General features: G+C 37.5%; 1 protein-coding gene across 2 annotated transcripts in view; it reads left to right on the top strand.

Moving 5' to 3' along the window:
- The first annotated feature begins 3,098 nt into the window (after positions 1-3,098).
- Positions 3,099-16,592, top strand: part of mgat5 (alpha-1,6-mannosylglycoprotein 6-beta-N-acetylglucosaminyltransferase) — a 137,070-nt gene continuing 123,576 nt past the window's right edge. For both annotated transcript variants that reach the window (XM_059328196.1, XM_059328195.1), the window contains exon 1: positions 3,099-3,353. The gene's annotated coding sequence lies outside the window, so the exon portion shown is untranslated. The remainder of the gene's footprint in view (positions 3,354-16,592) is intronic.

Genomic DNA, 16,592 nt, shown 5'->3' with positions numbered 1-16,592 from the left:
TATGCTAAATGTCTATTCAGGGAAATAAAACAACAAGAAAGAGATATACAGTACAAAAAGATGCACAAAAAGTCTAAAAAAAGGACAGAAAAAGAGACACAAGGAGACACTTCATAACAAATGAGACATATAATAACCAGTAGAATGTAACTAAGTACATTTACTCAAGTACTTACTTTATACTTCTACTTCACTACGTTTTAGAGCCAAATATTGTAGTTTTTACTCAACTACATTTAGCTGACATCTTTAGTAACTTTTCAAGTTCAGATTTAACATAAAAAAACATGATTAATTTAAAGTTATTAGACATTTTTTCTGACCTGTCTTGCACACTGCTAATATAAATTCTGTAAACTCACACACTCCTAATTGCACAGCTCCTTCCCTCATTTAAAACTCTCCATATTTGTACATACTGTTCTACTGTTTTGTATAGTTATATAGTATATTGTTGCATATTTGACAGTATTTTTTGATTTATGAAGTGATAAAGGGAGATATCACAATCTCATTCAGTAAAAACCTTTGAATCTAATATATCAGCAAAATAAAATAATAACTTTGAAATTTGTTTTATCCACAATTCAGATTTATGTCCTGGACATATATGTAAATTAACTCATATTTAATGAGTTCACATCTTTTTTTGCACATCTAAACCATATTGTCTTAATGTAAATAACAAACTGGGGAAGTTTCATGGTGATATCTATAAGTTATTCACCTGTAGTGTCTCCACTTAAGCCGTTCATCGCTGGGAGGAATAAACAAAGGGAAATCTTAAATGCAATGAATAAACAATGCGTTTACCTCAGGGCGTGTTCGCAGCTTTTGTCTCCATCTTTTGTGTTTGTTATCTCCTAACATCAGGTCCACACTCTCCCTCTCAGCCTAGAAAGTTTACTGTAGTTTCACCTCACAGTTTTCTATTTTTATTCTGTGTATACTGCCTAACTTTAGATCTAATATCCACAAAAACTACCACCTGTGTCCCAAAAGTAAGGTGTTATGCTCTATTTTAAACACATTAAACAAATGCAAATCCTAATGTGACTTCTAAAAGTCAGAGTCAATCACTGAGCTGGATTTCAGCATCTTTATATAAATATTTAAGAGGCCTGTTGCTGTGAAATCAAAGAAGTCAGTGTCCTCTGACAGCCAGCAGGTGGCAGTAAACACTAAGCTTTTATTTGTCTGTGGTAGCATGATCACACAGTTAGGGATCATCCTGTTTAATGTGATCACATCGTACCACCATGGCCCTCATGTATACACCACATTTACAGGCCCTGTGGTATTAAAGCCTAAATTACATGTCATTTTGTAAATATGTGTCCTGTATGTAATGTGTTTATGCAGAAAAAAGATTTCAATACAAAGTTTGTCTCTGATTTTCACTTTCTTCAAGCTAATTGCAAGTTGTGGCATATAATAATGTCAAGGAATGATAAAAGGTTTTGTTATTTAGTGACAGATTCCTAAAAGCAGTTTTCCTGGAAGTTATTTCAACACTACATTATGTGCTTTCCTGTCAGTGTTTTACATGAGATTGTTCATGCAGATGCACTAATGTAATGCAGCTGGTAATTTTGTTATAATATAGGTACAAATTTATTATATAATACTGTGCAAGGCTTGTTGTAATCTTCACAGCAAGGTTATTATAGTTAACGAAAACTATCGAAAACAAATAGAAATAGAAATAAAAATGAGAGTTAAAAAAAAGATAAATAAATGAAACTGTATTGTGTGGTTACAAAACTAACTAAAACAAACTAAAATTTTAGTCTAAATGTCCTTCGTTTTCTTCTTTGTCAACTTTTTTCATACATAAACCTTTTTGGTTGATATGAAATCTGTTTAATCTATCTGGTTTTATGACTTAATAAACTTATTGGAGCTGACATGGATCAGACAAAGGAAATAAAGGCAACATTTATTGTGACCTTTTTTTTTAATCCGGCACCCGACATATACCCATTACAAAAAAACTAAAACTAATAAAAACTAAACTAAAACCAAGCATAAAAAAAATGAATTAAAACTAGCAAACTCACTCTAAAAACTAATTAAATTAAAACAATCACAACAAAATTAAAACCCTAACTAATAAAAAATCCCAAACTATTGTAACCTTGCTTCACAGTGGCATGCAGTCACCTTTTTTAAAAATCTGGCACCCAACAAATACCCATTACAAAAAAACTAAAACTAATAAAAACTAAACTAAAACCAAGCATTAAAAAAAAAACTAATTAAAACTAGCAAACTCACTCTAAAAACTTGTTAAATTAAAACAATCACAACAAAATTAAAACCCTAACTAATAAAAAATCCCAAACTATTGTAACCTTGCTTCACAGTGGCATGCAGTCACCTTTTTAAAAAATCTGGCACCCAACAAATACCCATTACAAAAAAAACTAAAACTAATAAAAAACTAAACTAAAACCAAGCATTAAAAAAAAAACGAATTAAAACTAGCAAACTCACTCTAAAAACATGTTAAATTAAAACAATCACAACAAAATTAAAACCCTAACTAATAAAAAATCCAAAACTATTGTAACCTTGCTTCACAGTGGCATGCAGTCACCTTTTTTAAAAATCTGGCACCCAACAAATACCCATTACAAAAAAAACTAAAACTAATAAAAAATAAACTAAAACCAAGCATTTAAAAAAAAAAACTAATTAAAACTAGCAAACTCACTCTAAAAACTTGTTAAATTAAAACAATCACAACAAAATTAAAACCCTAACTAATAAAAAATCCCAAACTATTGTAACCTTGCTTCACAGTGGCATGCAGTCACCTTTTTTAAAAATCTGGCACCCAACAAATACCCATTACAAAAAAAACTAAAACTAATAAAAAACTAAACTAAAACCAAGCATTAAAAAAAAAACGAATTAAAACTAGCAAACTCACTCTAAAAACTTTCACAACAAAATTAAAACCAAAACTAATAAAAAAAAAAATCGATCTAATCAAAACTATTTTAACCTTGCTTCACAGTGGGGAATGCATGTAAAAAAAAAATTTTTTAGGAAAGGTTGCCGAAACCGAAAGTATGTCTTGGTGGAGCCTGGAGTTAAACATTTAACGTCGGTCCCTAACCCTGTCCGCTCGCTGCTCACCATTCTTCGTTTTCCTGCGGGGCGGGAACACGCAGACGGTCCCTGAGCCTCACTCTCTTTCTGCCAGTGGGCAGAGCGAACAGTGCAAACACACGGAGGCTCGTCCGCTGAAACCTTCCCAGTCTGCTCCACACAACGACGGCTCCGATCGGCTCTTTTCACCTGGATTTTACCTCCGATCACCGCCTGATATCGGGGCTCTAGCTAAGGTAAGCCGGGGCCGGTTCTTGCCTCATTGTTTGGGGGGACGGAGGCGCAGTGTTTAGCCGAGTGGGATCGAGGAGTGGGCGGCTTGTCATTGCGGCGGTTTGTTGTGAAATGTACGGTGGTCTAGTGAGGCAGCTAGCCGCTGGTTTACACCCCCAAAACACAGACAATGTAGCCAGAAATCACCATGTATTGCCTGTAAATCAGCTAGCCACGTTAAAGCAGACACAGCCGGGTAGCTAACATCAACGCTAGCCTTTTTTTTTTTTATACCAGCCAGTTATAAAAAGGGGGATCATAACGTTTATCGCCGCAGAGAGCAGGGGGTCCTATTGTTATAACTGCTTATAGCCAGCTTATAATACAGTGTAAATAATCACAGTTGGTTTGGGTCTCTGTAGCCAAATAGCATCATTTTTATCAGGGACATGTCTCGAACAGGTTGTTCATGAATAAGTCCAGCGTCTCCAGGTTAAGATGTCCTTTCCACAGCAGCCTGTAATAACCAGCTTCTAGCTACTTAATACTTACTATTACTTTACTGCGTTTTTCCCTCACAAAGCAGGTGACATTTACAGCTGCACTGTCAGCGTGTCAGGCAGTGACAGTGCTGCACTTCTACCTCTCTGTCTCACCTTGAGAGACATATTTCTCTTTTTTATTGGCATGCATTTTCCAGAGATGATGTTAATCATGTTAATTAATTCCCTGTAGGCCCACTGTGTGTCTTCTTTGGAAAACATAGTAGGGTTTTTTGGCCAGCATTAGACATTTTAACACCTGTTTTGACATGATATGGGGTATCTTGTTTCCTATATCCTATTTGCTTAGGCAGATGTGCGTGCTAAGGTTATTATGCATATTGTGTTTTACAACTAGACCATAAGATAAATAAAAGGTGGAGTGACTAATAATAAGGAATGAGGATAAGACCACAAAAGGCAGAGTCTTAATTTGCTGCTCTGGTGTGTGTGTTTTAGGTCACTCTGTCTTATTGCTGAAGCACTTATCTCACCAGAGCAGTCCAGTAATATTGAGTCTGCACCATGAGCAGTCCAATGTAATCAGGTTATGACATGCTGATTTGATTATATGAGATATATCGTGTGTCGTTATCATGCAGGCTGCAAATGTGATTGCATGAACTTGCAGCCAGAAGCTTGTCATAAAGGCTTCACAGATGTGCTTTTGGTTGGTGATCAGCAACACAGGACTAACTACAGGATGGTATTAAATGTGACCCAGCAGAAAACGTCCCTGCTTACGATCTTTGAGCTAATGCTGAGTGTAGAGACCATCCCAAGGTGAGCCACCAAACTGCCCCTGGCTTTATAAAGAGCTCTTTCAGCCACCTTTTCGCCGGAGCCCTTGGGATTATAAATCCTGAGGAAAAGGAGCTTTGCTTCGGTGGCATGCTTCACTGGCAAGAAATCGTTGGAGGGTGTGTGGAGGAGGGGGGGTGCTTCGGTGGGGCTGGAGTGGAGAGCCAGCAGAGGCAGTGGAAGGATGAGGAAGGAGGGATTGAAGATGAAGGGATGGAGGAGAGGAGAGCTGGGTTGTGGTGATGGATGCCATGCAGGGAAGTGGAACACTTGGCCTTTCCGTGATTAAAGGGCTCCTGTTTTCTCAGCACATACACCTGCCTTCTCTTCCTCCTGTGGTCAGCCTTGTTACTGGTCAAGAAGCGAGAAATTCCTCCTGTATCTCCAAAGAAAGCTTTCCCTAAGAAAGTGATTTGATATTTGACGCCGTGGTTGATGCAAAGTGCGCAGGAGGTCAGAACGAGGCATAAAAATCAGATTTTTGGAAGAACATTGTGGCATGTGTGTTCACTTTAACCAGAAACCCCACTCCACCTTGGCACTCCACTCTGAAGAGGCTCGTTTCCATCACGCAGCACGCATTCGCTCCTTTACAGTCAGTCTACTGTTTGAAGCTCTGCAGTTACAAAGCACTCAGTTATTCCTGCTGCACATCTGAGCTGCAGAGAGATGTCGAGCGCTCGGACGAGCCACAAAGCCATCACTAAATCCTCTTGAAAAGCTGTTTTCACATCCAGGGCAGAAAACTGAAGGGGTAATAAAAGGAAGATTAGGGATTTTCAAAAGGCCTTTATCGGAACCTCGAACATTAATCACGTCCTCAATTTCATGCCTGTTTTTTGTCTCCGAGTCTACTGAAAGATTTCACTCAGAGGTGGAAAATTGGACCGAGGAGGTGAACTAATGCTTTCCCTCAGGTTAGGGCTTCCTTGGTATGTAATTTCAGTCATGTGACGATAAACAAATTGGACGTCATAATTGAGGTGAAACAGAAAATCATAGGCAGCACTGAAGATTCATGTGGCAGACTCACCTATTAATCATACACCTAGAAGTCTGCTCCTGGCCAACATGAAACTTCAGGAAATGTTAAAGTGTTTACCCTATAACATAGTAATAAATGAAGAAAAAAAATTCAGTTCAGTTCAGTTCAGTTCAGTCAACTTTATTGTCAAGTATGCCATATGTAACACATGACTCAGATGAAATTTCAGTCCTCTCGGACCCACGGTGCAAACAAGCAAAAACAACAATACAGACATTCAATAGTGCAAACAAAGTGAGGTAGATAGTGCAAAAATAATATAATATTAAAATTGGACTTTACATGATTTTTGCCTAAAATGTACAACAAAAACTCCTAATTTGCTGAAATTGTGGGCAACGTTTTTGTAAGATTTCAGATAATCCGAGAAGCATAATGTTATGCACCCCAACATAAATTTGATATTTGTTGTATTAAGGATATCTAAATGCTGCTATCTTGTATACCAGATTGGGCACAATAACTGGAGATTCAAATTCTGCAAAGTATCAGAGAATTTTGTTCAGCTTTTATTCCTTTTTGTCACATTTTTTCGACTGGCAGCCGTTAGCCGTGAATAGCTCATGTTCTATCCAAACTGGAGAATATTTCTTAATTGAAAGAAAAGCAAATAACGGCACTGATGAGAGAATATGTTTTAACTCTTCTTCTGACCGGCTCGGCGCTAGATGGTGACAGACAGATGGTTCATCCCATCACCTGCCAAGTATTTTATCAAAGTGTCTGCTCCTCTCCCAACACTTTCCAATGACACTTTCTCAAAATGTTTTCTGTGTAACGAACCATCTGCTGCGTCAGGTTAGCGTGAGGCTCCGTTCTGCTTAATCAAACCACGTTCCTACTAATAGAAAACTCTTGTTACTGAAACAATAACCCCACTCAGCCAAAGAATCTGGTTATATTAGCACGCCAACATAAGCTACTGTCACCGTAAATAATAAGTCTTAGACATAATAATTACTGTTTGGCAATTATGTTACGAAAACTGTGTGTTAACGTGTGTGTGATCCATCCAGTGTTGAATTTCTAAATAGTCTGACTCAGTTATAATTCTCCACAGAAAGAATAAGCAAAAATGTGTGTCTGGCTGTGTGTGACGGCACAAGGACAGGAAGAAAGTGAGGACATTTTGCCACTCTTGACTTCTTTTAAAAGGTTTTAGAGGATTTGGATTGCATTAAGAGTGAAGAGCAGCATTAGGATTAGTTTTATGTCTGGGAAAGTGTTCTGAGTTGGTGCAGGGGCTTTAATGTAGCAGTGAAGGCTCTCACAGGAGGGCTGATATTAATGTGTATATGTTTGCGTGCATCTTATTGCATAACAGGCTCGGGGTGAGCGATATGGCCCTAAAAGAATATCATGATATTTCAGGCTATTTTTAACGATAACGATATTCTTGATGATAGTACGAAATACTTAAAAAGATATAGAAAATATGATTTTTTTTAGTCTGAATATATAAATAAAAATCTAAAATGTTGTGTGAAGTGCAAATCTCAACAGTTGCCAAATAAAAAAAAAAATTACTCTTGTCTCTTGAGTATGAGCAAATAATAAAAATAACCATTTCGGAGTTTCGGGGGCATATTTTAATGACATTTTGTAAAGGAGAATAACGGTTCTTGTATGTTTTATTTAAGGCATCTTATTTTGACAGTCTTCTAGTAAGTTCTGTGGTGGATTCTGTTAACACACTGTGCTCTTATTTTGAAAGCTGCATGTGTTTAGCGACAGAGACTAAGTAGCTTTTTGTGATTAAAACAACTTTAACCACTACATCAAGAAGTAGGAATGTTCCCAATATCATAATATGCATTTTTTTAACCATAAATAAAAAACTACCGATATTATTGTGAACGATACACTGTAAAAAATGTTTGTAGAAATGACAGTAAAACACTGTCAAATTACATCACAAATAGGGTGTAAATTGTGTATCACTGTAGTAGACACTTTTAATTACTGTAAATCAAAGAATAGCACAAAACTTTAACTTTTACCGTCATAAACTGTAGAAAACATACAGTTTTGCTGTAAAAATATAACATTACCATGTAAAATTAATGGAGAAATACCATGATGTCACAATGACACAATGACCCTAAAAATAACAGGATTATTCATTCTAAATTACAGTTTTTGCTGATATTTACATTTAAATTTACAGTAGAAAACCCACCCTATTTTACCGTAAATTAAACAGATTATTTTTTACAGTGTACGATATGGCACACCCCTATAACAGGCCATTGGCCTTACATACAAGCTGCACTTTATTCTGAAAATACCACGTTATTTTGCATTTATCATGCCTCTCATTGTTATAATGGCGCCAACTCATGTTTGCATAACAACAGAGGCTGTATGTAGCGTTGACAGGGAAGAGGAAGTGCCACAACCACTCTCAGCACCTCATCTACAATTCCTAGCCACACTTGTCACCCGGCTTGTTTTTCGCCATGCAGGTCATGTTCAGGGTGGTCTCGTCCTCTCCCTCTCGTCTGGTGGCGTGTTGTGGCAGGTTGAGCCTGTCACTGCTGGTTTCAGGAAAGTGATACCTCAGCAGTTTGGCTTTGTAGGTGACTTTATAAAGTGTTTTCAACAAGAATGTCTATTACAAGTCCTTAACCGCAACAAAGGGCAAGAAAAGAGTGCTGCTTTATGCAAAGAGTGTTGTTTGTATAGGCATTGAGGGTTAAAAATCAAACATAGAGAGCAGTTCCTGTGAATTCAGGGTTCTCAGTATTTACTGAGTGTGAGTGAGTTGTTATTCACACAGAAATGATAACTTCCCTTCTTGTAAATGTGTAGTGGCCTACAACAAAGTCATCCCTTTGTTCCTCATGAACAGCTCACTGTATATGAATGCAGTAGAGTTGGGTGGATTCCGGTTTTGCCAGTCAGATCTGATGCATGAAATGAAATCGGTTTGAACCACAAACCGGTCACATCACTACATATTGTGCCAATATAAAAAGCAGCTGACATCAGAGACCTGAGCAGACGATGCCACAGAGGTACAGTACAGGCCAAAAGTTTGGACACACACCTTCTCATTCAATGCGTTTCCTTTATTTTCATGACTATTTACATTGTAGATTCTCACTGAAGGCATCAAAACTATGAATGAACACATATGGAATTATGTACTTAACAAAAAAAGTGTGAAATAACTGAAAACATGTCTTGTATTTTAGATTCCTCAAAGTAGCCACCCTTTGCTTACTAGAATATAAGACATGTTTCCAGTTATTTCACACTTTTTTGTTAAGTACATAATTCCACATGTGTTCATTAATAGTTTTGATGAATTTACAATGTCAATAGTCATGAAAATAAAGAAAAACGCATTGAATGAGAAGGTGTGTGTCCAAACTTTTGGCCTGTACTGTATGTCTATAAAATAAAAAATATCTGCCGACACCTATTGGAATTTTTTTGTTGTTATTATCAGTAATGGAGAATGATGATATCTGGGATTGATTATCTCCTCTCGCTCTATCGCTCTGCCGTCAAGACAGAGAAGAAAAAAGAAGTGACGTTGGACGATGCAGACAAAGTGCAGATCAACGTCACTGCAGAGCTGAAACTGGCGCCGTGAAGGAGATCAGAGGATGCAGAGCACATTGTGATTGAAAGTTCCTAGAATTCCTAGAAAGTTCACGTCTTTTTTTGAGGTGATGAGATGAGACACAGCAGAGGACGCCTGGTGGAAGAATAAAACTGTGCCAGTATAGGAACATTTTGGAGGAATTGTGAGCTTCCCTCTCTTCTTCTAGTCCTGGATATCTGCATCATATACATCACAACTGCTGCAAATATTGGCTGCTCCACCAAGAGGCTAAATAATCAAACCATCGGAGCGATACATGGCTGAGGGAAGCAGAGGTTGCTTCCTTTGTATTTTGTTCTCTGTTTATCTGGAAATTCTTCTTAGTACAAACAAGGCCTGCATGTCCTTAAAAGCAGCTCCAGCTCCAGTACAGTTTTTTTTAAAAAAAGGGATAATTATCCAACATTGCAAGAAGACTTTATGCCACCTCCTACTTGGCTTCCTTTCCCATGATGTGAAATTCAGCATGTTTTGTTTCTCCTGACTCCAAAAGTGCTGAGGCGGTTCCTTTCGTGAGGACAGTCAGGAGTTCACCCGTGTAGGGGGGGGGGGTGCCAGTCTTTGAAGCATTCTGGGTGTTTAAGCCGTCCAGGGCTCTCAGAGCAACCTGTTCCTGGACGCTGCCCCCCTGTGGTCATACTTGATTGGATTTTGGCCTCCAGGGTTGATGTGGACTGGTTTCTGTGGGGATCAGGGTTGTCAGGTGTTGGGCTTTAAACTCTGCGGTTCACAGCGTGAAGCTCCAGCTTCCTCCTGGAAGGAAAACCTCATGTTGCATAAGAGGATTCTGTTTGCTCTCCTACCTTTTATCTGATGCTTACAATAGGAGATATTTAATTGAATTAATTGTTACACAAAATTACATAAAACCTGTACATTTCTTGCATAGAAGTGCAGATAATTACCTTTGTTCCCAGTGGCAGTCTTATCAGACAGACTGGGCTGGACGGAGAGGGAGGAAGAGATGGAAAAACGTGACAAAATTTAATTTGAATGCTCAACAGAACGCTGGCTTTAGTCAGGTGACCTAACAGCTATGTTTATTATGAGATTACCTTGTTTTTATGTAAATTATTGTGTGCTTGGGTTCATGTTTTTCCTCTTATTTGTTCATCACTTGGCTGCTCAAGTGCATCGCCTTCCTCCTTCATCATGTAACCTGATGCTCTGGCAGACTGACCAAGTATTTTATTTAGAGATTTTTCTCCATCCTGCACAAACACTGTATCCACTCAAATGGCGCCATAACTATCAGATGCACTGTGCATTTACAGTACAGGCCAAAAGTTTGGACACACCTTCTCATTCAATGTTTTTCCTTTATTTTCATGACTATTGACATTGTAAATTCATCAAAACTATTAATGAACACATGTGGAATTATGTACTTAACAAAAAAGTGTGAAATAACTGAAAACATGTCTTATATTCTAGTAAGCAAAGGGTGGTTACTTTGAGGAATCTAAAATACAAGACATGTTTTCAGTTATTTCACACTTTTTTTGTTAAGTACATAATTCCATATGTGTTTATTCATAATTTTGATGCCTTCAGTGAGAATCTACAATGTAAATAGTCATGAAAATAAATAAAAACGCATTGAATGAGATGGGTGTGTCCAAACTTTTGGCCTGTACTGTATTTATCAAGGATTATGAAAGTTCAAGGAGCTTTTTGTGAGGATTTATTTGACAAAATCTTGAAATTAGTCCCGTTGAAGAAGTGTCAGAGCCCACAGTGACTCAATGAAGATCACATTAACATTGATCTGTGTGCCTCTCACATTTGAGATAAACGGAGCAGCAGGGGAAGCCTCTCCGGGGCCCCGGGGCCGGCTCTCTCATATCTGCTTACGAGCTGGATTCACACCAGTAAGGTGGTGGAGCTGCAGCAGGGCCTGTTTCTCTCGAGGGCCTAATGAATAATTAAGAGGCGGGGCTTATGTGAAGGAGTCCATTAAGATGCAGAGTCACACCAGTCTCCATGGTAGCAGGGCTATATTATCAGGTTCACGTCTCCTCTGGCCAGCCAACAGGCAGACCGGCACAGTTAGTCTGGGAGAGGACGCACACAGACTGGAAGGAGCAGCTTCTCTTTACCGGATGAAATGAAAATAATCCTTAAAGCGGAGATTCTGAGTGTCCGAGCCAAATGGAGGGCTGTCGCAGCATCCGGGAGAGGAGAAGGTGGGCTCAGCTGGGAGCGAGGCCATCTTATAAAATGTCTCTTCATGTTTATTGGCTGTGTAATGATGTTGTATGAGGCAGTTGTACTGGAAAGATCAGACTATTAGTAGATTAGTAGATTAATCTGTAGTAATATGATAGGGGTGTGCCATATCGTATCGTTCACGATAATATCGGTATATTTTTTTTATGGTTAAAAAAAATGCATATCATGATATTGGCAACATTCCTACTTCTTGATGTAGTGGTTAAAGTTGTTTAATCACAAAAAGCTACTTACTCCCTGTCGCTAAACACATGCAGCTTTCAAAATAAGAGCACAGTGTGTTAACAGAATCCACCACAGAACTTACAAGAAGACTGTCAAAATAAGATGCCTTAAATAAAACATACAAGAACCTTTATTCTCCTTTACAAAATGTCATGAAAATATGCCCCCGGAACCCCTAAATGGTTATTTTTTTTATTATTTGCTCATACTCAAGAGTCAAGAGTAAATTTTTTTGTATTTGGCAACTGTTGAGATTTGCACTTCACACAACATTTTAGATTTTTCTTTATTTATACAGACTAAATTTTTTTTACATTTTTTAGATATTTTCTATATCTTTTTAAGTATTTGGATATATCGTCAAGAATATTGTTATTGCGAAAATAGCCTGAAATATCGTGATATTCTTTTAGGGCCATATCGCCCACCCCTATAATATGATACGTGATAGATCATTTAGGTATTTCTAAAGTGAAAGAAAATACTGGTTCTAGTTCCTTAAAGGTAAATAATATGTTCTGATATTCCAGTAACCTTGTAACATTAACAATTACAATATCTCCAACCTAAAGGACAGAATAGGTTGAAAATGCTGCAGTTTTGTTGAATTTAGGCTACAAAACCACTGACCTAGGTCTGGGGCAAATAACTTCCTGGTAGAGGTTATAAAAGACAGTTACGTAATTAAAAAAAATGTTTGTTAGTGCCGGAAGTGAATTAGTTATGTAAAAATGATGCACAAAACGTGAGGCCTCATTTCCTTTTATGTCCACACACATACAGGAGGACAACCCTGTTGTCTGGGTGAAAGTCCAACATCTGAACCTAAAAAGAGCTGGAAACATACGAGCCAATGCGGAACTGGACCCGTCTGTTATTTAAAAGCTGGACCTGAACTCGGCTTTGAAGAAACCGACCTGATTAGTAGCAACTTTACGGCTTATTGCAGCTATTAAGAAGTTAAAGAATTAGATTTTTTATTGCCAAGTAGGTTTGCATGTACTGAGAATTAGCTGTGGTTTATTAGTGCACAATAACAAACAAAGTACTAATAACTGCTGATATAAAACGTGACTATGAAGCTGTACGGGTCCCGGGTTACAGTCCTGGTTCTTGGGGTTCAGGGGGGCCTGTGAAGACCTCAACAATACGCCTCCTGCTCATCTTGCTGTCCTTGTTTGACATGTGGTTGAGATGTTGTTGCTTCTTTATGACACCACAGGATAAAGATGTAAAGATATAAAGATAAGACGCAGTAAACTGCTGCCAGACACATTTCCCGCCTTTCTTATATAACTTTATTAAGGGTTAGTCAACAGTCAGTTAACTTAGATCCAAGATAAGATGATATGATCGACTAAAAAATGAGGAAACACAGAAAGGGAAAAGCAAATGAACATTATGTGCTATGATGTATTCTGTCCTACGTGACTAACTGCACTAACTACATTTTTGGCCGGAACTGAGTTATAACTAAAGATGAACTCCTTGATGTCTGTTTTATCTTGTGACAAAGTTTTAGATTTCAATTTTTGCTTTATTCCAGATAAATAATTATGTAAAAATTGCAGTAACTACAAAATCCAACTCCAAAAAGCAGACCGCAGTAATTGCACTGACTACGGTCTGATACAATGTAACTTTGTATTTATTCATTGTGTTGAACAGTGAAGACAAGAATAATAGAATTTATTCTTATATTATGATTATTATTAAGTTCATTTGATAGTGAAATTATTATCTAGAGAGAGATGAAGATCTCTGCAATTAGTTGTGTGGGAAAAATATCAGTATCAGTAATCGGCTAAATGAGTTGCAAAAAATCGGCATATTGGATATCTGCAAAAAATCCAATATCGTGCATCCCTATAAAAAACGTTAATGTTGCAAAAAATCCAAAGTTGTGCATCCCTATAAAAAATGTTAATGTTGCAAAAAATCCAATATTGTGCATCCCTATAAAAAATGTTAATGTTGCAAAAAATCCAGTATCATGCATCCCTATAAAAAATGTTAATGTTGCAAAAAATCCAATATCGTGCATCCCTATAAAAAATGTTAATGTTGCAAAAAAATCCAATATTGTGCATCCCTATAAAAATGTTAATGTTGCAAAAAATCCAATATCGTGCATCCCTATAAAAAATGTTAATGTTGCAAAAAAATCCAAAATTGTGCATCCCTATAAAAAATGTTAACGTTGCAAAAAATCCAATATCGTGCATCCCTATAAAAAATGTTAAAAAACTTTAAAGCCGTTTTTCTCAGTTTTACCCTTTGCTAGTAACTGCAGTGAGGAGTTGTAAGCCAGTAAGTACAGAAGCTTTTCTTGTTGTTTGCATGTTCCAGAGACTGCATTAATGCTGTAAATATGAACTCAACAAAACCTCCACAATTTTCAATTTATACGAGGTGAAGAAAAGCAGCAGATTGTCCCTCTGACAGGCTGCAGCGTGTCGTTGAGAGAGCCGTGTTGTGTCTGTGACAGCAGAGAGCTCTGACGCTACCTGAGTGTGAGAAGTCGAGCTCTCTCAGAGACTATTTATATTCAGGAGAAAAATGGATACCTTTTCAAAAGGCGATCCATAATTGATGTCTGAAGCTACATCTAGAGCATATTTCACTACTTTCTGTGGTTATGCAACAAGCTCTTAGTGTATGTTATTTCAGTCTGGAGTAATGCACTGGAAGTAACGCCAGCCTGCGTCACCTTTATGGAATAAATACACTTTTAAGGAAGTTATTTTCTGCTCAGATGTAAAGGAAAGAGTCGTCACCATCTGGCCCAAGCACCAGGTCAAAGGTCGTGTGATTGGGACTCTGCTGGAAAGATATTAAAGTCTTTAGATGATTATTTGACATGATGCGATATCATTGTTTACTCTAAATCCTCCCGGCTTTACCATAAACCCGTTACATCTGCCCTCACAGGGGAAATAAACAATGATTGCTGGATGAATACAGCTTATTGTAAATACATATCGAGTATTCCTTCCGTCTGCAGCCCTCTAGGTCTTTATGATGCTGAACAGGTATTTTATAAAAACTGGAAAAACAAGCTTTGTTATGTAAATGCTTACTCACAGTCGCTCTGTTGCCATTGAACTAGAAATTGACTCAGTTTGTCTGGAACTTTCTGCTATTTATTTTTGTTTTTGGGTAATCAGGGTGTCTGTCTGCAGGCTGTTAGTGACTGTGTGTGTGTGTGTGGAGGGATTTCTGCTTTTATATCCCTGATTTGTACTTTTTTAGCAACATTGTCGTTTCCTAAAAACAATCAGCTGCACCTGTAAGGATTCTAGTTGTTTTAATTGAATTAATGTTTTCTGTTGACCCGTCTTCACTCAGATTTTCTCTATTTTAGTAATAAATGGAAACGTTTGCATCACTCAAGCATAATCAGATTTCCCTCGTCCCCGCTTTCTTTCAGATGTGTGATTTTGTTTTTCCGTCAGTCGTTTCCATCTTGTACAATCTGTTTCTGTGCAGCCAGTAGAACAGACCCTCTTCTTCTTTTCCACGTCTGGCTGCTGGGCGTCTCGTCTCTGGTGTGGTCGATACTTGAAACTGAAACAAATGCAATTTTAGAGCTGAAATTTCAGCTCTAAAGGAAAAAAGTCCTTTGTAGCAGATTTGGGTGGACACTGATTCCTCCCGGGCTTGAGTGATTCAATTGTTTCTGTCTTCACCGCCTCTTGAACCTACAGGCTTTTTGTGTGCTGCTACTTCTCCCAACAATGAAAATAGCATTCAGCAGGTTGTTACGTTATCATCTCAAGTTGCGAGGGGTCATATATTCTGCAACCTTAGCTGGCTGTCAACACAGCTTCATTGGGCTGCTGCTGCTGAGAGCCAGAGGGCTTCCTGCCAGACAAATTAAGATCCTGAATTAGAAACCAGAAGGCAACTGAGAGGAGATATATGCTCTGCTGGGGGGCGAGGAGCTGCACAGCCTGTGATTGGAAAGTTTCCGAACAAAGGAGATCAGTAAATAAAATGGATTGACGGAGGAAATCAGGCAGCAGAAAGCCAGCTCCGACTAAAATGTGTGTATTAGGCTCAATGTTGTGTGTAGCGTTTGGCGCTGTGCTATCGGATATCGGCAAAAAATCCAATATTGTGCATCCCTATAAAAAATGTTAATGTTGCAAAAAATCCAATATTGTGCATCCCCATAAAAAATGTTAATGTTGCAAAAAATCCAATATCGTGCATCCCTATAAAAAATGTTAATGTTGCAAAAAAATCCAAAATTGTGCATCCCTATAATAAATGTTGATGTTGCAAAAAATCCAATATTGTGCATCCCTATAAAAATTGTTAATGTTGCAAAAAATCCAATATTGTGCATCCCTATAAAAAATGTTAATGTTGCAAAAAATCCAATATTGTGCATCCCTATAAAAAATGTTAATGTTGCAAAAAATCCAATATTGTGCATCCCTATAAAAAATGTTAATGTTGCAAAAAATCCAAAATTGTGCATCCCTATAAAAAATGTTAATGTTGCAAAAAATCCAATATTGTGCATCCCTATAAAAAATGTTAATGTTCCAAAAAAATCCAATATTGTGCATCCCTATAAAAAATGTTAATGTTGCAAAAAATCCAATATCGTGCATCCCTATAAAAAATGTTAATGTTGCAAAAAAATCCAAAATTGTGCATCCCTATAAAAAATGTTAATGTTGCAAAAAAATCCAATATTGTGCATCCCTATAAAAAAATGTTAATGTTGCAAAAAATCCAATATCGTGCATCCCTATAAAAAATCCTAAATTTTCTAACAAAGGAGATCAGTAAA

Source organism: Centropristis striata, chromosome 24 (genome assembly GCF_030273125.1).
Source record: "Centropristis striata isolate RG_2023a ecotype Rhode Island chromosome 24, C.striata_1.0, whole genome shotgun sequence".
NCBI classification, from domain to species: Eukaryota; Metazoa; Chordata; class Actinopteri; order Perciformes; family Serranidae; genus Centropristis; species Centropristis striata.
The sequence above is the reverse complement of the archived record's forward strand: the minus strand, read 5'-3'. Positions and strand labels throughout refer to the sequence as shown.